This window comes from Lissotriton helveticus, assembly GCF_964261635.1.
Source record: "Lissotriton helveticus chromosome 1_1 unlocalized genomic scaffold, aLisHel1.1 SUPER_1_unloc_9, whole genome shotgun sequence".
Lineage (NCBI taxonomy): Eukaryota > Metazoa > Chordata > Amphibia > Caudata > Salamandridae > Lissotriton > Lissotriton helveticus.
Window position 1 is genome coordinate 4,904,053 of NW_027611736.1, and position 23,926 is coordinate 4,927,978.

The window sequence follows — 23,926 nt, forward strand, 5'->3', positions numbered from 1 at the left end:
GTTGGAGCGCCTGGTCCTACCCGACCAGGCGGGTTTCGTCCCCAATAGGGCGACTTCACATAACTTACGCACCCTTCAGGCTGTACTACAAGACATAAACCCCAGATCCGAGGCTGCTGCTGTGTTCCTCGACGCCACTAAAGCGTTCGATTCCCTTGAATGGGATTACCTGCTAGCCCTCCTTGAATGCATGGGGATCCCTTACAGCTTCCTTGATTGGATAAAGTTGCTATACAGCAACCCATGTGCCTCAGTCCTACTCAATGGGGCCAGGTCGGCTCCCTTTGACATACATAGAGGCACCAGGCAAGGATGCCCCCTCTCCCCTGCCCTCTTTGCGATTGCCATCGAGCCGCTAGCAGCCAAACTTCGTCAGCATCATAACCACCGCTCTTTAATCTACCCGGAACGTCAGCTCCTAATAGCTCTGTACGCCGACGACATGACCCTATATGTAAATAAATCTCAAGACAACCTTAACCCCCTCCTACGCGAAATCACCGAATTCGGCGCTATTTCAGGAATACAAATCAATTGGTCGAAATCGGCTCTATTCCCCTAAACAGATAAGACCGCGCATTTTCCCCTGGACTATCCCTTAATATGGGAAACTAAGTAAATAAAATATCTCGGTGTTGTGGTATCTCGGAATCGTGAGACCCTCATTAGGGCTAACTACGGTACCGTACTTGACAAACTGACCGATACCATCACCAAGTGGATCCATCTCCCGCTTTCAATGGCAGGGCGCATCTCTCTTATAAAGATGGTGGTCCTCCCCAAATTGTTATACCTCTTTACGAACATACCATACAATCCGGGTTCACACTTCTTCCGCGCCCTCAATTCCCAATTGTCGAGGCTTATTTGGGGTGGTAAACAGGCCAGGATTAGTCTAAAGACACTCATGTTACCTTATCGTCAGGGAGGGTTCGACGTTCCTAACTTCCAACGTTATTACGATTGTGCCCAGGGCCACTTCGTCGCGTACTGGTTACATCCCCCTCCCTTCATGGCCCATCTAGCGGTGGGGAACGGATATATGCGCCCTGTGCAACCGTCGGGATACCTCTATTCTACGCCGAGTGTTTCGGACCGAGACCCTACCACAGTTGACTGCACGGTGCAGGCATGGAGGCGATTAGCGGTTCACATGGAGGTCGAGTTTTTGTACTCACCATGTATGCCTCTAGCACATGACCCTAGATTACGAGTTACCTGTGAGGAGATTGGTCGTAAACTACTCACGAAACTGGCGATTCACACGTGGGGAGATCTGTACCTCCAAGGGCAGTTCCGAACATCGGCGCAGTTCTTCGGAGAGAACACCCCCTTCGTCATGGACACGTTCCTCTATGTCCGGCTGCGACAGAACGTTAAGGCAGTTACTCCAAGCTTCCCTGACGAGCCGGACACCCAGGCCCCCCTGCACTCGCTCTTACAAACGGACAACCCCAGACATGTGGTGTTTATGCTGTACAAGCATGCCCAGCCTGCCCCGACGCCGCCTCCGCTCAAAGTCCGCAGTGCATGGGACAATGACCTTGGCTCCCCGCTGTCTGACGATCAATGGGAAGAAAGCTGTTCGCACACTTCTGCAGTAGCCGTAATACCCGGCTCCGGTTCATTCATTACAAATTCTTGCACCGCATTTACTTCACTCCTTCCAAACTATTCCGGCTTGGCCTCCGTGACACTGACCATTGCATTAGATGTGGGGTGGAGGGTGCTGATTTCTTCCACCTGGCGAGGACATGCCCTTCCGTCGCGGCATATTGGCATGGCATTTTTAGAGCCCTTTCGGACATGGTTGGAGTTGCTATTTATCCCTGTCCCAAGACTGCCCTGTTAGGTCAATTGGTCCCTGCACTGACATCGCATAGAAAGTTTTTTGCACGGGGCCTCTTATTAGCCAAACGCCATGTAGCCGGTCGATGGGGTAGAGGCCGTGCTCCTAAATTTAAGATCTAGCTTAACACCATGTCAACTTGGCAAGATCACCTTCACAATTATGCCGAACTCTTACCACACAATTCACGTCCCAAAGATATCTGGGGTCCCCTCACTGCCTATCTCCTCCGTCAACAGAGCGAGGAGCATTCTGATACTTGAGTCCATGCCCTGCCTCTCCGTCCTCCTCTTATTATTATTATTATTATTTGGAATCTTATATAGCGCGTGGTTACCCTAGGGCATCCCAGCGCTCGTTCATAACTCAGAGGCAGAGGGGAGAAAAGACAACCTCTAGGCGGGGAATAAATGGGTCTTAAGCAACTTTCGGAATTGCATAATGCTGGTTTCTGTCCGTAAATTCATGGGCAGCGCATTCCATAACTTAGACACATTCACAGAAAATCTTCTTCTGCCCGTCCGGGCTCTTTTTACTCTGGCCACTTGTACCAGGAATTTGTGGTCAGAGCGTAGTGCTCTAGTAGCCTTATAGGGGAGCACCAAGTTCTCCAACATGGGAGGACCTCGCCCACTCAGGATTTTATGTGCTGTACAAAGGGATTTAAATGTTATCCTCTCCCTCACAGGGAGCCAATGCAAAGCTCTTAGTGCTGGTTCTGCTGACTGTCTCCTGGACACATTCAGCAGCAGCCTTGCTGCTGCGTTCTGCACCAGCTGAAGTTTGTTGAGGGTTGCCTCCGGCGCGCCCAGAAAAAGCGCATTGCTGTAATTTAACCTCGAAACAATCAACCCCTGGATGAGGAGTTTCCTAGAGGTCGCCGGGAGCAAAGGTAGTATCTTGCGGGCTGATCGCAGCAAAGCAAAGCAGACTCCAGCAGTTTTCTTTGCATGGGTCTTGAAAGACAAATCTTGTTCAAGCCACACGCTTAAGCTTTTGATCTCTTTTTTGGGAGTTGGAGAGTCACCAAGGCAACTTGGCCAGCTACCTGGCGGCAAAGAAGGCCCCGAATGTCCTAGTACCATCAACTCTGTTTTAGAGCAATTCAATTTTAATGCTGAGTTGCCCATCCAAGCATAGACCTTTGACAGACAGGAGTGCAGGCGGTCCGGATAATCTCCCAGTTGGGAGAGGGCCACTACCAACTGGGTATCATCAGCATAGCTGATGATTTTGATACCCAGTGGCGCCACCACATCCTCCAATGGTGCCATATAGACATTAAACAATGTGGGGCTCAGGGAAGAACCCTGAGGCACACCACATTGCGGGGGGATGGGGGCAGATTGTGCACTCCCTTCCCAAACTTGGTAAGTTCGCTGATGGAGAAACGACGCAAGCCACTTCAGGGCCAGTCCCGTCAGGCCCACCTCTGACAGTCGTTGGAGTAGCACCTGATGGTTCACAGTGTCAAAAGCCGCACTGAGGTCCAGGAGGATCGCTGCCACTGATCCTCCTGAATCCAAAATGCTCCTGGCTTCTTCCACGACTGCCAGAAGGGCGGTGTCAGTGCCTTGGCCCGGCCTGAATCCTGTTTGGGAAGTCCGTAACAAGCCATTAGACTCCAGAAAGTGTGACAATTGCCTGTTAACCAGTTTCTCCGCAATCTTACCAAACCCGGGTAGCAAGGAGATCGGTCTGAAATTCGCCAGGTCCGATGAATCTAGACCGGGCTTTTTCAGAAGGGCCTTTACGACCGCTTTTTTCCAGCTCGGTGGAACCAACCCTTGTGCAAAGGATGCATTGATGAGATCTGTTACTGGTTCCACAATGGTCGTTGTTATCTCCTTAAGATATTTCATCGGGACCGGATCTCTTGGTGAGCCACTCTTCATAGCCCCAAGAACCTTACGGACTTCATCAGAGGTCACTGAGCTAAAGACATCAAGCTTAATCTGAGCATCGTATCGCTGTTCACCTAAATCCACTTGCTGAACCGGTGGAAGGGAGCTTACGATATTTTCTACTTTGCTATGAAAGTAGTTAGCCAGTTCCGTGCATTTCTTTTGGGGCCTCTCATGGCTCACTGGCGGTTCCGGAGTTTTCAACAGGTCTCTAAAGACTTTGAATGATTCTCTGGAAGAATTAGCCGAGTTGCCAATCCTCTCCTCGAAGAACTTGGCTTTGGCATCCCGCATAGCGGCTTTGTATCCTCTCATTGCCGTGCGATATTCAATCCGGGTTGCCTCCCCCCAATCCTGTCTCCAAATCCTCTCTAGCCTTTTGCATCCTTTCCTGAGAGTTCTCAGCCTTTGAGAATACCAGGGGGCCGATCCCACTCTTTTCTCCCTCTTTAGCATTTTCTTTTTCGGAAGAATAGCATCTAGGGACCTATTTAGCCAATTTTCCAGATTTATGTCAGCAACAAGTGGATCCAACACCGGGGGCGGGCGAGTATCCTCTAAATTAGCGATCCAGCGCTCTACTGGTAACCTGGACCAAGCCCTGTCAACCAGATAGGTCCTAGGAATTGTTGCATCCGTTACGTCGAACTGCCACTGAAAAGGAACCAAAAAATGGTCAGACCAGGGCAGAGCTAAGGAAGCCACAGCTTCGATCCTGTCCATGTTTGAAAAGACTGGATCCAATAGGTGACCCTTACAATGCGTAGCCCCTGAATTAATTAGATTCATATCAAAGGCACTCAGATCTCCTACCAGGTCACCAGCAAGTATGTCCGCCGGGTCATCAAAATGGAGATTAAAATCTCCAAGTGCCACAAAATTGGCAGTCGATGATGCTAGAAGTGTGACAGTTTCTATCAGTGAACTGGCAAAATTGCCTACACACCCCGGAGGGCGATACACTAAAAGGCCTGAGATAGAGATCGTGGCTGACAGCCGTAGAGAGAATTGACAGCTCTCACAGTCGAGCACCCCTCCCTCCTGGGCTCTAAAGACCATAGTATCCCTATAGATAATGGCAAGACCACCTCCTCGACCAGTAGACCTATCTAGATGATAAATTAGATAACCAGGAGGAAGGGCTTGCACCATATCTGGACCTGAACAAGGCGTAATCCAAGTTTCTGATAGAAATAAAATATCTAACTCTAAATCCAGGACTAGGGAATTAATTTCAGTGGAGTGACTAGGGAGGGACCTACAGTTCAATAAGGCCATCGATAACGATTTATATCCTATAGCCTTCTGGTCCTTACTGCATTGAATGCACGTCGTAAAAGGGAAGTTGCTCCTATGAGTGGCCTTGCAGAGCATATGCTCCGTAGGGCGTAGTGAGAGCAAAGCCATTCTAGAATATGTTGTACTGACCTTAAAGGCAGAAGCCAGCGTGTCCCGCCCTAAGCCCGTCTGGGCCCGGACGGGCACAGACGGGCTGAACTCTGGCGTAACTCCGGCGGAACAGCGGCGAACTCGCTGCGCGTGCCCGCTGCGCGTCAGCATGGCCAAGCTTTATAGGAGGTCTAGCGTCCTTATGACAGCTAGACCGTGTGCCAAATAGCGTCCCACTTACCCCCAAGATGGCCGCCCAATTTGACTCGGGAAGTCTAAAGAAAGGAACCAGGACCCGCAAAGAGCGGTGCGTATTCCAATTAAAGTGCAAGTTTAGTGGGGATTAAAATCAGGGGATAATAGAGAACACAAATCAAATAAAATAATGAAAAACTGGCGTTTTAAAAATAGTCGCGAAATAGTTGTTATGAATAGCGCTGAGGCGCTGCGCGCTTAGCAGGCTGCAGCGCGTCCTTCCTGATACCACTGCCCTTCGAGTAAACAAGAGAGAGCGCCTAGTTTGCCCAAGCTTTATAGGAGGTCTAGCGTCCTTATGACAGCTAGACCGTGTGCCAAATAGCGTCCCACTTACCCCCAAGATGGCCGCCCAATTTGACTCGGGAAGTCCCTTTGCTACCTTATCGCCCTCTGAACCAGTAGGTGTCCTCCTCTAAAGCCTGGCAGTTCCCGATACCCGGCTTGAGGCTGGTCCGCGACGCACACTTTATGCCTGACTGCACACTCACGTTATTAACATGTTACATGTAGCACTACCTACACGACCTTTGCACCTTATTGACCTCACAGGTTTGGTTATGGAATCTCCCCCTCTTCCCTCTTCCCTTTCTACCCTTCCCATGCCAGCCAGATGTATTTAGTTGGTGCGGACCATACTACTCTCGATGGAGGTCGCTCCTCCCACTACTTAGTACTGTATTATGGCTCCTCACTCTAAGATCCTCTGATCCACATACATTGTATGGTGGTATATCATGGGAAGGACTGTTACCAGTTGAGTTTCGGTTTCTGGTTGTTTTTTTCACCAAAAATTGATAAAAGAAGCCTCAATTGCTTTTTGCTTGTATACAGTATACTTCCACCCTGTAGCTATGCCATATGTAATACCTGACTATACCACCTTTCTATCGCGGCCGGCCCAGTGGGTTGTAGGCGGCATGCTGTGTTTAAGTACTATTGTCGTGCCTTTTTTAATTATGAGCCTACCCTGGACTCTATTCTGTATAGCTGCCGGCCTGCAGTTGCAGGTTGTAGGTGTGAAGCTGTGTACTGCCTATTACTCTTGTCATCAATAAAGGTTTCGGGGAAAAAAAAAAGGTTGCTGGCGGTCAAACACCCTAAACCACAGGTCAACAGAGCCACCAATGGGTACATGCAGGGCACCCCAACATATCCCTCCAGAAATATCAATCGGGAGAGGACCCGGATGCCTTCCTTACGAATTTTGAAAGGGCTGCCCAACCTGTGGATGGCCGGAGGGGAAGTGGCCTTTCTTTTTAGCACTGATATTGACAGGGGAGGCCCAGGCTGTGTACCAGGTGGCTAACCCCACAGGAAACACTCCTTACAAGGACATTAAGACTGTCATATTGGACCATTTGGGAATGGATCCCGAAGCATATTGGTCAAGATTCAGAAAGGAACGAGGTAACCCTGGAGGTAACCCAAAGACAATATTTTTAAAGTTAAAGGCGGCTGCGGATACATGGTTAAGACCCCAAGAGAACAGCAAGGAACAAATATTGGTGGTCATTTATCTGGAGCAGTTTCTTGAGGCCTTACCAACACCCACCCAGAGGTGGCTATGTCAACAGCCACATCGCTCTGTAGATCAAGCTGTGGAGATGGCAACGTCCTTTGCTCGGGCCCAACCAAAGACACTAGCTTTTGAACCTGATAGGTCCTCACGGTATTAATTATATCAATGAGAGGGAACGATGGGCTATGAAGGTCCAACATACAGGCCCACAAACTAGTGTAAAAAGATTAGTATGAAGTTCCTGAGGGGGAATAGTAGAGAAAGAAAGGGGAGCAGGTGGAAACTAGGTATGTATTGCGAGGATCAGTGAACCCCAATGTCAGTGCAAAATCAAACAGGGAGGAAGGGTTCCTCCTATTCTGAAAAAGACCCTCACACACACAACAAGCGGGTGTCTTGCTTCATCATTGGGCCTGCTCCTACTCGGGTCGGCGGTGCAATACCCGATCAGGCACCCTGAAAGGGGCCTACTTAGCGGAGATCCCAGACTGGAAAGAGTGCCGGGGTAGGCTACACGCTGCCTGGACTGGTGTAACCGACACTACTCTATAAGGTCTCCAGGCCCATAGGAATGAATGGGGAGGCATTCCTTATTACTGATTCGGTAAATACCAAATCGGTAATAACGAATATTACCGAATCAGTAAAATTTACTGATTGTTTACCTACATTCTATTTACTGATTCCTAAATACCGAATCGGTAAAATTCGGTACTTAGGAATCGGTAAATAGAAATTACCTACATCTAGCCCTAAATGGGAAATTGGCTACTATTCTGATTTTGCACCTCTATGGGACTCCCCGGGGACACCGTCCTGCCTTCAAGATGGTTTAGCTGGCCCCATTAAGAGAGCGGGAATCTCCATATGGTCTGATCTGGGGGATGTAAACGGAATCCATCTGTGGGAATTCTTAAGAGCCAAGATAGGGTCTAGTTTCTCAAAGTTTAATTACCTACTACTTAAATCTTGGTTAAGGCAGACAATGGGGGCATAAGAGGCATCTGGGATATAGAGATCCTCTTTCAATCTGTCCAGCCATTCAAGAAAGAAATTTCCATCTGGTATAAAAAGCTTTTGGATGCAAATGATGTAGGAATTCCACCACAGTCATCGTCTTAGAACCAATCCCCCTTCGAATCCATGATGGGTGACCACCTAGATTCATCTTTAAAACTATTGTATAAGTTTATTAAACCAGCTAGTCTTAAGAAAAATCACTTTTTTGTCTCTAACCGCATTTATGATACACCCGCCAGAATTGCTAAATTCGCCCACTGCCTGAGCCAAAATGTCCCAGATGCATGGCACCTACAGCCAATGATATCCATATGTTCTACGAGTGCCCCGAGTTAGAGCTGTTTTGGAAGGGGGTAGGAGACTCCAGATGCATGGCACCTAAAGCCAGTGATATCCATATGTTCTACGAGTGCCCCGAGTTAGAGCGGTTTTGGAAGGGGGTAGGAGACTATCTGCGTAACATCTTCAAAGTTAACATTGAGGTTAATGGTTCATGGGTGTTTTTCGTTAATGACGGTCTTTCCACAGCAGACTTAACACAGACACACAGAGGGTTGTTGTTATGTCTGATTTTGCTTGCCCGCAAGGAAGTATGTATCAAATGGAGAGATCCCCACCCTCCTAAAACAGAAGATTGGCTAAAATCCTCACTTGCAATGGCTTGCCTTGAACCTGCAGGAACCAGTGATAGATCAACGAATATTTGGCAACCTTTTATCATCATGGGCCGAGACTTGAGATTATTATGACATCTAAGGTAAAAATCAACTGGTCCTATGATTAATTACACCAAAACCCCCAAAAAAGGGGCTGGTCGGGTGACCTAAGCAAGTGCAGGAAGCCTAAGGGTGCCCAGTTCAAAATTGATGGCTTTGAAAGATCTGCAGCAGCTTATTGATGAGATGAGGACCAAAAAAAAAAAAGTATCATAAACATGTCACATAAACGCAATTTCTCACACCCCGGGATCATAACATAACATCTGTTAGTGCAGGTGTGTCCAACACAGGCCTTGGAAGGCTGGATCCAGACATATTTTCAGGATATGTGCATGAGCTAGATATACAAATAATTAATTAATATAGCAAATTGGCAAGGTCCTGGCTCTACATGGTCGCCAGGGGCTATTAAAACATTCAAGAATACTGAGCAGAGTTTAAGAGCTGTCGCGCAGCCTCATGGGAAGTCCAAATCTGCAAACAGTTCTTTTAAATGTCACCACTTCTCTAGTTGAAGTTTTGCAAGAGATACTTTACATAATCCGCACCATGTGCAACGCCCTCTCCATGTTTTAGTTGGGGTCATCTGTTTGCCGCGCTGGCAGACCCACTGTCTGTATCAACAAACGAGTACTGCACAGAGGTATAATCACAAGGATGACGTCACTGAAAAATCCAGGCTGGCCCGTTGCTATGCTTTCACACTGCACGCAGATTTTAGCAGCAGTTGCCTGACCAACATAACGCTCGACCATCCTGTTACATGACCTCCCCCAGCACTGCGTTTCCATCTCCTATTACACGTACCCACTCATTCCCTGCCCATTACTCGCTAACATGCTGCAGCTAATTCTTGGCATTAGGCAGACTTCACTTACCTACTTCCTTGTGCAGAGGGTCCAACGAGGCACGGCAGAGCACGGCGGCCAGCAAACACGCTGCTGCAATTTCCCACATTGTGTGCGCGGCGCCCCTGGCACCTCATTACGGCACACCAGGGTGCCGCGGTGCACAGTTTGGGAACTGCTGGCCTAAGGTAATGCAAGACCAGGCTCGCTTGATTTTATCCCCAAGCTCATTTACATTCCAGGATAGTACCCTCAACGGGAGACCAGATGGTCGGGAGGCCTGTGCCTGGGGATCCCCGTCACTACTCTCCGAATTTGTGTGAATCATAAGCATCCTTGAAGTTTAGCACTCCTTGGGCTCTATGTAATGCAGTTTTCATTATGTCTCCAGGTCTAAATCCTGTTAAAGCACCTTTTGTCAAACGTCCTCCTGAAACTAAAACTAAAACAATTAACTGTGCCCAACCCGGTGTTGTGGCGTCTTGGGCGTTTTCAATTCTGTGAGCGTGATGGAAGATTTAGGACCTTTTGCTGACGGGGCCCCGATATACAGGTAAATGTTGTGGACTATTATAAAATAGTTATCTGAACTATACAGTAAGAGCATTTGGTGGAGAGAAATGAGGAGATAATTTCTGGATATTTTGTACTGTAGGAAGCGAGGTGTAGGAATTAGTTATGCGACCCTCAGCTTGCCGACAGAAAGAGAGAGAACGTTGGTGGCTGCTCTGACCAGTATTAATAGCGTGATTTCGCAGGTATGCCTGACTGGTATGTGTCTTACATGTGTTGTGTGAAATGAAACAACCTAGGCACTATGGTGTAACAAAATTGTAAACCAAAGGAGTAACAGAGAGGTTGGACTGCACAGGAATCAGTTTCTAACATATATTGATAATTATATTAAAAAACAGACTAAACTTAGGACAAGTTTATCTGGATTAAAACTTCAAAAAAATACATCACAATACATAAATTTTAAAACAAAAAATGAATCAATTGTCAATATATACAATGTCAATAAAGCAAGAAAAAGTTACAAATATAAAAAGTGGCATAAATATTGTTTCTCGACGCGCGTTTCGGCGACAAGCGCCTTCTTCTGGAGTAGCCACAGTATGTTCTAAAAATAAAAAAAATGAATTCATTATCTAAAACCTACATTGGAAAAAATATACATAAGTAAATCCAGTTCATGGAGAAAGTTCATAGAGACAAAGGTCAAACTTGGACATGAGGCCCTTAAAAACACAGTTCATGAAAACAGGGATAAGATTAGGACAGGATGTCCTTAAGGTCTATTTCAATTGTTGGAGGGGCGGAAGATTTCAGAACCAGTTCCTAGGTTTTAATACATGATAATAATTTTAATCTCATTGTATCATTGTGTATTAATCACTTACTAGACAGTCACTTGGATAAATGTCTTCAACTGATCAAAATTGGAATGGTTTAAGTGCACAATGATATAATGAGATTAAAATTATTATCATGTATCCCTATTTTCATGAACTATGTTTTTAAGGGCCTCATGTCCAAGTTTGACCTTTGTCTCTATGAACTTTCTCCATGAACTGGGTTTCCTCCCCAGTTCTGAAATGTACAAGGAAATGGAAAACCCGTTTAAGGGTTTATATCGCTGATGTATAATTGTCTAACACAAGAGGTTACGAGGTTGTTACAGGTTCAGGTTATTTTTATGTTATAATTCAATGTATTTACTTATGTATATTTTTTCCAATTTAGGTTTTAGATAATAAATTCATTTTTTTAATTTTTAGAACATACTGTGGCTACTCCAGAAGAAGGCGCTGGTTGCCGAAACGCGCGTCGAGAAACAATATTTATGCCACTTTTTATATTTGTAACTTTTTCTTGCTTTATTGACATTGTATATATTGATAATTGATTCATTTTTTGTTTTAAAATTTATGTATTGTGATGTATTTTTTTGAAGTTTTAATCCAGATAAACTTGTCCTAAATTTAGTCTGTTTTTTAATATGATTATCAATAAATGTTAGAAACTGATTCCTGTGCAGTCCAACCTCTCTGTTACTCCTTTGGTTTACAATTTTGTTACACCATAGTGCCTAGGTTGTTTCATTTCACTCATTTTTCCCTGACCTAGGACTGGTTCATTCGTTCCTTCAGGGGGTCCTTGATACTTAATCACATTTTTACATGTGTTGTACCACACTCGAGGTAGAATCAGATACAGGATGAAGCTTTGTGATGAATGACTCCTGCCTCCCCTTTTTCATTATCACTTTAGGATTAGAGTTGTTTTAGGATTCGGCCGATGTGGGTATCTCTGTACCCCCGAAGTATAAATTTGTCTGTGAACTCGAGAGTGAAGTCTTCACTCCAGGTACTTCTTTGGCTGCCCTTTGGTTTAAGTACCTTTTCTATGCCCCCGTGTGTCATTGGGTTTAACACCGACTTGGTGGTAATTGCACCATACACCCAGGCTTTGGTGGATATTTGAGTGGATGAGTGTAGAGTTTTGCTTCACGTGTGGCACCATCTTGATCCACTCCCCTTTTTTGGCTCTTTCTGATCTCACGTGGTCTCTTGACTTTCTGAGCACTGCATGGGCACTGATGGGATAGGGAGATTTTTTTGGGTAGAATAGAATGTATAGTTATGCTTTTTTCATTATAATTGTAGATATGGTTATACCCTTGTCCTGATGAAGCCGAAAGAAATGATTGGCTGAAACGCGTCCGCGACTGCGTCGACAAACATATGAGGAGTCGCATTAATTAGAATTTTGCCTTAGAGTAAGGGCGCCTATAGAGTAATGAGACAAGCGGTGTTATACCTCAGGCGTGCAGGGGACCTCCTCAGAGTGTATTGCTCAGAGTAAGGAGTGTACATTCATTTTGGATATAATTAGGTATTGTATATGTAGTATATATTGTGTATATGTATTGTGTTATATACGTAATTGTGATGTATATGTGATTTTCAGTATTTGTTCATGTCCTGTATATATTATGTTTAATGTATGAGTAATTGATGTTTTGTACTCAGCCCGTCATATGACAAGTGTATTTGTTAGAATCATGTATATGTAGATTTTCAAAATACTAAAAAACGTCAGGGTAATTGATGGTACCATGAACGAAAATAAATGATTGATTGGTCCCTCCGTACTATTTTTCTTTGCTATACATCTTTGATGTTATATGCCCAGGTATAGGGGGTGATTTGGGCATACCCCTTTTATTGTTGTTGTTTTTAAAAAAAGACAGCACGCAATTGGCAACAGGTGGGGGCATTGCTCCGCTCATGGCCTATTGGTGGCTGTTACGCGCAGCAGCGGCATCTGGTTTAAATTATAAACATGTGTTTATAATTAGCGCTCGTTCGCTTTGCTGCCATCCTCCCTCGCCCCCGCTCCTCTGTGCTGCGGGCGCACACTGGTTTTGATTCCGTGCTTGTTAATGTACCTTCGATATCCCCTTTTCACCCTTCCCTCCTAGCTGCCTCCTATAGTCCCATACTGAGACATTAAATAAGTAGATGTGATAGGACTTATTTCAGAAAATTAACTGGTGTACTGTCGCTATGTAATGTTGTACATGTTTTTGTGAATGGACTCAATTGTTTGCAATTATTTTTCTCACATTTTGGAGTCTTTATATATTTTTTTAAAGTGTTTATTGATTTGAATGTCTTGTAGTGTTTTAAACTTGGACATTTTTGAAAATCACAAATGTGTTAAAATATATGATGTAAATAGATGATGATGACAAATATAAGTACCTAAGAATTAACTTGTTCAGGTACTGACTCTGCCAAAATAAAAAGCAGCCACGTAAAATCGAGACCAGGTTCCTTGTTTTTGATTAGATCCTATAGTCCCCGAAGCACCTCATCCCGGTAGAAAGCCTCAAAACAACTACGATGCCAACGCCACTGTAACTGCTCAAGCCACAAAAAGTCACATCGGGGGCAGGTATAGCACGAAGGGGCTATCATGCACAGGGCACACAGGCCATCCCCTACAGGGGAGGACATCCCTTCAAAGCGCGATTATTAACCGCAACCTCCATTACTCATCAGTCCTTCCTCAAAAGCCACCCTACGGCACAATTTTATATCAATGGCACAGCTAGCTCTGCTGCCACTTGAGCAAATTATAAATCAATGTGGAAAGGATCACTGGTCCTGCATAACCAAGGTCTGCAGGTGGATTGGTAGGTGTCTCCCAAATAAAAGACCCTCATACACGTGTTTTTTCAAAGTCGTGTAGCGGTATATGATGTGTCCCCGCTTCTTGTAACACGTGTCCGTGCGTAATCCTTGGGTCAGTTTTTGTTTGCACCCTCCGCCAGGAGGTTGTACCATTGGTTAAAACAGTAGTGATGGTGAATAAGTGAAATAGTGCTATAAAGGTGTTCTAAAATACCCGGACAGCCAGAGGTTCAACTTTAATATTTCTGGATTCGGGTAGAAGGTTAAGGCGTGTCGCTATGGAATTATTTAGGAATTCTAGCGTACTAAACTTGTGAGGTTAAAAGTGGTCGACATGTTTCAGCCTTATCTGCCTGTTGGTCAGTCGGCTTTCCTCAGGACCATAAAGTGATTAAGTGAAAAAAAGGAAAAGGTAAATTTGTAACCTGATTCGTTTTGTGGTAGTAGGTCACATTGTACCTGTGGTAAGAGAAAATGGAGATAGTGCAACCACATTTGTAGCGAATAAGTGGGAAAAGACACTTCAGCAATGTACAATGACATAGAGACACAGTTGAGAACTATGAAGCATATTATTAGAAAAAACATATAATTAAAAGCGAGTTGTGCAATACTAGACTCAGAGTCACTTTCATATTAAGCGTCAACTTACTCATTCTCAGAATTCTATGCGGAATATTGTGATGTATAAATCCCAAAGTCGTATTTAGGCGTCATGGAATCATTTCTTTACAGTGCCCTGATATTAAAAGCGCTATTTACTTTAAGGCGCAATTTCATTGTTACATTACCATTACGTCAAAGGCGCTAATCAATTTTACTGTGTCATCACGATTATCTTAGACATTGGTATAACGATATAATACCTGTTCGAGTGTAGACTCTTACTATTATTTCAAAGTACATGCATTCATTATTAGACGGTACCAAGCACTCGTTCTACATGTATTCTGAAAATCAAACATGTGCATACTGCCGCTATAGTATCTTTAAATGCGCACTCTGGAAAGCCTATTCAGAAAAATATTCTATTCGAAAGGTAGGAACTTCTAACAAAAGTTTAAAACTAAGCAAAACTCAGTACACAGCAGAGTCTTCACATGCAGTTATGCGTAACTAGACCTTATGGAATGTACCTCTACATTATGTAAGACTTGTCTCCTCGGGAACCATGGCAGTTAGGGGGGGAGGCTTCACTGTTGTGGAGTGAGGAAAAAAGGAGTTTAGTAAAGGGGTTTTAATACTTGCGGTTTACTCCATAGCGAAAAGGACATGGCTCCTCAATACCTCTAGCCTTCAAACACCCATCTAGCAGCTTGTGCTGTCTCTGCCCTTGGTAACCCGGAATCAATCGCCAGTGTGTAACCTGTCTTCTTTTATTGCATAGTGATGGAAACTGAAGAGTTACTCGAGTGTTTGTACTTATTAGTTGTACTAAATTGTTATACCTAATTTTCAGATGAGAAGTGTAATCATTTCTTGCTTGGAAATAGATGACAGATGGAGTTTATGAGAATGTACTCTTTAGGCGCTCATTCTGAATTTTCTCAAGGTTAAAGAACGTTGGAAAAATTCGTATTTCAGACAGAGTATTAATTATTTGTTAAGACATAACCACGGAACGGCATAATTCAGGCCCTCACTGTCTGTCTTAAGTCTGTGCACCCAACGTTGCTCTTTTTCAAATAAAATTTTAGCTGCATTCCTGTCCACAGTTTCGAGGGTTTCTAGGATGACCCACTGTAGGTCATTCACAGAGTGCCCAGATTCTTTGTAGTGAGTTGACATTTTTGTGGTTGTTTTTTTACAGTTCACATTGCTGCGGTGTTCGCAAAGTCTTTGTTTTGCTTTACGACAGGTCATGCCAATATATCTCATTTGACACGGGCAAGTTATCATGTAAATGACATGGCTTGTGTTGCAGTTCGTATGCCTTTTTAATTTCCAATTGAAGTTGGGAAGCAGCTGTAATTCCTTTGTGGATTTTGTAGTGTCACAAACTGTGCAGTTACCACATGGGTAATGGCCTGTTACTGGACTGTTATTCCACAGTCCAGGTGTGTCTTTCTTTTTCTTAGGTGGGGGTCTCGTGTGCACCAGCAAGTCCTTGAGGTTGCGGCTTCTCTTGTTGGCAAACATCGGTTTAGGCCAATTCAGATTGTGAGATGTTATTATTCTCCAGTTTCTGTTGATGATTTTCTTCACTTGGTTGGTGACTGGGCTATAAGTGGTTACACATGTGATCCTATCCTCCTTCAATTTGGCACACGTCTCTAGGAGTGCTTCTCTTGGTTGGTTGCGGGCACGTTTCTTGCATGTGTTGATCACCTTCTTGGGATATTGACGAACAAGTAGTTTGTCACATAGGTCATTCGCTTGACTTTTGTAGTCAGTAATTGTGCTGCAATTTCTCCGCAAGCGAAGGAACTGGCTGTACGGGAGATTTTCCCATAAGGGTCTTGGATGGAAGCTTTGAAAAGATAACAGGCTATTCTTGGCCGTCGGTTTAAAAAAAGTACGGGAGTGCAAAGTATTGTCTTTAGAAAAGATGGTAATGTCTAAAAAATCTAAAGTACTTTCATTGGCAGTGTATGTAAATTTCAAGCATTCATCTTGGGTATTGAGCCAGCGATGAAAGTCCGTCAAGGTTTCCTTATCACCCTTCCAAATTAAAAAGATATCATCTATATATCTCTTCCAAAAGAGAATATGATGAAGAAAGGGATTGTTCTCATTCTGAACGAAGGTGCGTTCAAAGGTGCTAACGTACAACCCCGCCACACTTGGGGCAAATGTACTGCCCATTGATACTCCATGGCGTTGAAGGAAGAGGGTGTCTTTGTACTTGAAGAAGTTTTCCATTAGAGCTAGTCTACAGCACTCCAAAACAAAATGTCTGGGGGTTTTGTTTGGCCAGTCAATGTTAAAGAGAATTGTTTCAAGAGTGTCTAGTGTTTTTTGTTGTGGCAAACTAGTGTAGAGACTCTCTACATCCAAGCCCACTAAGAGCATTGTTCCTTCCGAGTACTCAAAGTTTTGTAACATGTTTAAGAGGTCTCTTGTGTCCTTCAGATAGGTGGGTGTCTTTTGGACCAGTGGTCTTAAATATGGTCTGCAAATTCTGACAGTGGTTCCAAAATTGAATTGATTCCGGACACAATTGGTCTCCCTGGTGGTGGCATTTTGCCTTTATGCGTTTTTGGTAAGGAGTAGAAGTATGGTATTACTGGTGTTTTTACTTCCAGATATTCTGCCTCCTTTTTGGACACCCAATTATTGGCTTCCGCTTCTTCCACCATCATGGATATTGTTCTTTGTAGACGGGCAGTTGGGTCTATTGTTAGAACCTCATAACATTTTGTATCTGCAAGGAGGTCTATACATTGTTTGTCATATCCAGCTGTTGTTAGTAAGACTACTCCTCCCCCTTTGTCCGCCGGTTTGATTACGATTTCTCCATCGTTCTTGAGTTCAGTGAGAGCCAGTTGTTCCGCCTTGGTGATATTTTGAAAAGGTTTCTGTGGTTGATTATGCAATAGGTCAACTTCCTTCATAATTGCCTGTTCAAAGGTGCATATTTCAATTGGGACTTGTGAATTGAGGGGGCAAAATGTCGATTTATTCCTCAGTGTTGTATCTCCTTCTTGTGTCAATTGTTGGTTGTCTTTAAAAAAGGCTTTCAGTTTCAGGGTACGGCAAAAGGCTGCGAGCTCGCATTTTGTTTTGAAGATGTCAGTTCTTGGAGTGGGGACATACCCAAGTCCTTTATTCAGGACGCTCAGTTGATCCTTAGTTAGGATTCTGTCAGTCAGGTTGACGACGAGGTTGTTGCGCCCGATCCCGTCTTGGCCTTCGTTACACTCCTGGTTTCGACTTGTCTTGTTTGGTCGGACCAGGTTATCCCTTTTTGTCGGGACCGGCGGTTGGACTGGCCATTCCCTTGTTGGTAGTTATGGCCCCCTTGTTGCATTTGATGGTTCATCTGTACTTCAAAATAAGGATTAGGCCATCCTTGGAATTGTGGGTTAAAAGGGAGGAAAGGCATATTAGGGCCTCCATTTTGAAAGTATGGTGGTCTCCAGAAGTTATTCTGTCCTCTCCTATTCCACCTTCTATTCCGGTAGTTTCCTCTCCCACGCTTTGTGGAATCATCCCCACTTTGGTCTGAACTGTCATTTGAGGATATGCTGTTTGAATCATTGTTGGATGAATTGTCATTAGGTTTGTAATCCTTACTGCTATATGGATGTATGCTCTTCCTCAGCATTCTCTTTTTTGTGTTTTCTTTCCTTTCATTCTTCTCCTTCCTGCCTGTTTTTCTTCTTTCCCCACCCCGCCAGATTGCCCTAAATTCTTTCATTTATCAACCAAGAGGTAAGATGTTGATTATAGCTTAATTTGAGCCGGTGGTCGCAGGTGGGGCCCATCAGCACTCTCTTTTTGAGGGCCGGCACTTAGTTTTCCTCATAAGACTTTGACACATAACAAGTGAGTGAAAAACACACAAGGGGGAAGAAAGGGGAAGAGAAAGATGAAACAAAGTGACAAAGGGAGAAAGCAGGGACCTACAGGAGTGAGATAAAGGAGCCGGGAGTGTCTGGGGGTGGATTAAAGAGCCACGAGGTGGAATCAAGAGTCATATAAAGGAGCAGAGAGTGTCTGGGGGTGGAATAAAGAGTCATGAAGTGGAATCAAGAGTGAAAGAAGCCGGAAGTGGCTGGTAGTGGATTAAAGAGCCATGAGGTGGAATCAAGAGTGAGATAAAGGAGCCAAGAGTGTCTGGGGTGGATTAAAGAGCCATGAGGTGGAATCAAGAGTGAGATAAAGGAGCCGAGAGTGGCTGGTGGTGGATTAAAGAGCCATGAATCAAGAGTGAGATAAAATAGCGGCCCTTGACCCTGATACAGGCAGGTCGCTCCCCACGCCGCACAGCTCTACCTGTCTATGCCAATGTCCCTGCTCCCTGATCTCGCTGCTGCCGCGAGTTCAAGTTCCTCCTCCACCCGCAGGCTCCCACCTGCGCCTCATCCCTGGTGGCTCAGTGGTGAGCCGTAAGTATCTGTGTGCTCGCTCGGTTCCTTTTTGCCTGGTATTTGTCTGCTGTTGTATTACTTTTTGCGGTATCTGTTACCCACTGTTGTATTACTACTTTGTATTCTGCTGCTGTATTATTTTGTGCCCACTGTTGTATTCCTTTTCTTTGTATTCTGTGCTTCCGCCCGTTTTTGCTCTATAGCCCTCCAGCATTCTAGCCTTCCTCTCCCCTTCCCGCTGCTGCGTCCCCTGCTCCTCCCTCCAACCTCCCCTTCTAATGGCTATACAAAAAGTGCGCCAAATGCAAACCTGCCTGCACTCGTCCGTGTCTGAACCGCGCCCAGCGCCAGACCCCCTGCCACCCCCCGAATGCCACTATGACGCCAGCACCCTCCACGCACTCAACGCCGGCCGATCATATACCTGCTTCCTGGCCACCCCAAAGAACACCCAAGGACGCTTCTCCTGCCAGATCTGCAGCTTCACCAGCCTCCAAGCAGCCACCTCGCCCACCGGGGTAGGACGCCACCACCTCAGATGCATACTACTCAACACCCGCTCTGCCGGCAAGCACGCCATCGAACTCTGGGACCTACCCGACTCATCCTCCCCGGACGACGCCTTCCTGACGGAGACCTGGATGAACCCCTCCTCTGCACCCGACATCGCCATAGCCATCCCGGAAGGCTACAAGATCACCCGCAGGGACCGTACCAACAGTGCAGGAGGAGGAATCACCATCAGCCACAAGAACAACCTCAGAATCTCGACCTGCACCGACGACACTCTCAGCGCTGCCGATCACCAGCTCTTCCAGATCCACATCGACCCCAATGCCACCCTCAGAGGAACCCTTGTCTACAGACCCCCCGGCCACAGTGCAGCGGCTCCATCCCCTTCGTCAGCACGCACGCCCTTGCATCCACAGACTACATCCGCCTCGGAGACCTGAACTTCCACCTCAACATCAACTCTACCACCCTGCTCGACAACCTCGGATTCAAACAGCTAGTCACGACTCCCACCCACTCCGCCAGACACATGCTCAACAGCATCTCCTCCGCCAGTAACTATGTCACCTTCAACCACTGAACTCCACTGGACCGACCACCACTTCACCTTCGGGAAACCCACCATGCACCACCACACACAACGGACCCCCCGCTACAGCTGGAGCAAAAGTTACCGAAGACCAGCTAATCGCCACTCTTGCCCGAAACCCACCAACTGACACCGCCAACACCGACACTGCCGCACGCAACCTCAGGCAATGGATCGAAGACTGTGCCAACACTCTCGCCCGATCAAGAATACCCTCAAACAGACTCACCAACAGAAAAGCCATCTGGTTCACCGCCGACCTCCAGGCATCCAAGCAGACCTGTCGAAGGCTCGAGATGAAGTGGCACCACGAACAAACACCAGACAGCAATGCAGCCCAAAAGAGCGCAGACACCACCAACTCATCCAAACTGCCAAAAGGACTTCCTTCAAGGAACGCTTTATAACAACGCACACAACAGCAAAGAGCTCTTCAACATTATGAAGGAACTCTCCAACCCCAGCTCCAACTGATCCTCTCCCTCACCAATGCCCCACCACCGCCAAAACCAACCTCCACGAAGGAATGAAGGCCGGCACCGAATGTATGAAGAACAGCCGCCTGAAACTGAACTCGGACAAGACTGCTGCACCCCGTCCACCTGGGACAATGCCTGATGGCCGGCCACACTGGGAGCTTCATCGACTTCCACCGACCACACACGCAATCTGGGGTCCATCCTGGACTCATCGCTGTTAATGACCCAGCAAGTCAACGCCGTATCCTCCTCCTGCTTCAACACCCTCTACATGCTCCTCCAGATCTAAAGATGGATCCAGACCGGAACCAGAAGGACAGTCACCCAGGCCCTCGTCACCTGCAGGCAGGACTACGCCAACGCCCTCTACGCAGGAAACTCGGCCAAACTCCATAAAAGACTTCAAGGCATACAGAATGCCTCTGCATGCCTCAGCCTTGACATCCCCCGCCACAGCCACATCACATCCCACCTGAGAGCCCTGCACTGGCTCCCCATCAACAAGAGGATCACCTTCAAGCTCCTCACCCACGCATACAAGGCACTCCACAACACCAGACCAGCGTACCTCAACAGACAACTCAGCTTCTACACCCCGAACCGCCAGCTTAGCTCTGCTGACCTCACCCTCGACCCCGTCCCTGTGTGGGTGAAATACCCCCTAAGTCCTCAGACCCCATCCACTGAGTGAGAGACACCTGTGTGGGTTAAATACCCCCTGCATCCTCAGACCCCGTTCACTGAGTGAGAGACCCCTGTGTGGGTGAAATACCCCCTCCATCCTCAGACCCCATCCACTGAGTAAGAGACCCCTGTGTGTGTGTAATACCCCCTCCGTCCTCAGACCCCATTCACTGAGTAAGAGACCCCTGTTTGGGTGAAATACCCCTCCATCTTCGGACCCCATCCACTGAGTCAGAGACCCCTGTGTGAGTGATATACCCCCTCCGTCCTCCGACCCCATCCACTGAGTAAGAGACCCCTGTGTGGGTGAAATACCTCCTCCATCAGACCCTATCCACTGAGTGAGAGACCCCTGTGTGGGTGAAATACCCCCTCTGTCCTCAGACCCCATCCACTGAGTGAGAGACCCCTGTGTGGGTGAAATACCCCCTCTATCCTCAGACCCCATCCACTGAGTGAGAGACCCCTGTGTGGGTGAAATACCCTCTCCATCAGACACCATTCACTGAGTGAGAGACCTCTGTGTGGGTGAATTACCCTCTCCATCAGACCTCATCCATTGAGTGAGAGACCCCTGTGTGGGTGAAACACCCCCTCCCTCCATCAGACCCCATCCACTGAGTGAGAGACCTCTGTGTGGGTGAAATACCCCCTCTGTCCTCAGACCCCATCCACTGAGTGAGAGACCCCTGTGTGGGTGAAATACCCCCTCTATCCTCAGACCCCATCCATTGAGTGAGAGACCCCTGTGTGGGTGAAATACCCTCTCCATCAGACACCATTCACTGAGTGAGAGACCTCTGTGTGGGTGAATTACCCTCTCCATCAGACCTCATCCACTGAGTGAGAGACCCCTGTGTGGGTGAAATACCCCCTCCCTCCATCAGACCCCATCCACTGAGTGAGAGACCCCTGTGTGGGTGAAATACCCCCTTCATCCTCAGACCCCCTCCACTGAGTGAGAGACCTCTGTGTGGGTGAAATACCCCCTCTGTCAGACCCCATCCACTGAGTGAGAGACCCCTGTGTGGGTGAAATACCCCCTCCATCCTCAGACCTCCTCCACTGAGTGAGAGACCCCTGTGTGGGTGAAATACCCTCTCCATCAGACACCATTCACTGAGTGAAAGACCTCTGTGTGGGTGAATTACCCTCTCCATCAGACCTCATCCACTGAGTGAGAGACCCCTGTGTGGGTGAAACACCCCCTCCATTCTCAGACCCCATCCACTGAGTGAGAGACCCCTGTGTGGGTGAAATACCCCCTCCATCAGACCCCATCCACTGAGTCAGAGACCCATGTGTGGGTCACACCTGATGGTTCTGTCTCACGACTTTATTGTGACTACAACCTGCTTCTTTACTTGTTTTATGAGTGAACCCTTGAAGGGGGAGGTGAACAAGAAAGCAGCAGAGAAATGCAAACCCTGATGTGGTGCAAAGCAGCGGGAGAGTGTTGATTGTCGGAGGTAGTCATTGCGGCGAGGTCCGGCCCGTACAATTGCTGCTCCTCGAGAGGTATCAATTTTCTTTGAAATGTACTTTACATTTTATTAATAGCGCTAGCGCGCTGCCAGTGCTGCCGTTCCTAATACTTTCAGTGCCAGTTTGTGACCTGAGTTGTTTGTACTAAATAGTAAAAGGTTGTGCTGCTTATTCACAGCGAAACCCTCTTCTACGCAGTCCCGGGTATGTTTTTGCTTACTGGAGTGGCATCGTTCAATAAGAATGGAAAATATCTTCAATTTGTAGCGTCCCTTAAAAAGTAAAAATGTCTTTAATTGCAAATTGTCCTTGATTTATGTGTGGTACGACGTTCCCGTTGTGCGCTCTCTTTCATCATGTAACTAGCGTGTGTGACAGAGCTTTTTTTTTTACAAGACATGCAAATACATTGCAGGTGTCTTATTCCATTGCTGTAAAGACAGAGGCCTCATTGGTCACAATTGTCTAAGCTATTCAGCTTAGTTGTGCCAATGTAGCTTTGTTTATAGACTGAATTAATCTATTTAGTAAACCTTTTTAGAGCTTCTTGTTCCTCAAATGTGGGTTATTTCTGATATTTATCTGTTTCCCTAATATTCATTACTTGATTTTGCCCGCCGCAAGTCAGTGTCACTCATAGTCATTGAAATGTCACTCATAATTTCACTGAAATTATGAAAATGTCACACATAGCAGTCTGAAACCTTGGCAGCTATGGTTTGAGGGTTCACGGCCCTGTCAAATATAAAAAATCACCCCCAGGAACAGGAACATTAGAAACGCTGCCCAGTCTCATTGCAGCAGCTGTGTCTACATTGAACACATTGAATGAAATACAAGTCGTCATTTAAATTCACTCATGAATGTCATGTCTGTTCCTTTGCAGGCGCCAATGCTTGTTTCCCATACAAGACCCTGTCATGGACTGTGTGTGTCCACACCTCTGTGACAATTAAAAATCCAGGTCTTTACAGTCACCAAAGCTTGTTTCCCTGCTGGAGGCGGCGGTTCCGTCAGCGGCCACCAGAGGGCGCTCCTCGCCTGCTGATGAAACCCACTGAGCTGCACATTGTATGAAAGGGAGAAGGGTTTCCTCTACCGGGTCAGCGGCGGCAGAGACAGCACCAGCAGCGGTGGTGACATCACTTCCTGTCTCTCCTGGTGCGTGCAGCCTGCTGCAGAGGAGGAAGGAGCCCTGTCTGTCTGTGCAGCGACCTTCATCTTCAGACCCCCTCCCTCATCCCCCCCCCCAGCTCCAGGAGGAGGAGAGAGCCTGGACAGGTTTCTGCTCAGGTAGGAGAGCTGCTAACTCACTTGGTTGCAATGTATGAATCCATGGATCAGACCCCCCCCCTTCCAGGGGGGCAGAGCAGGTGAGACCTGTCACGGGGTGCAGAGGAGGAGAGGCCTGTCAAGGGGTGCAGAAGAGGGGAGG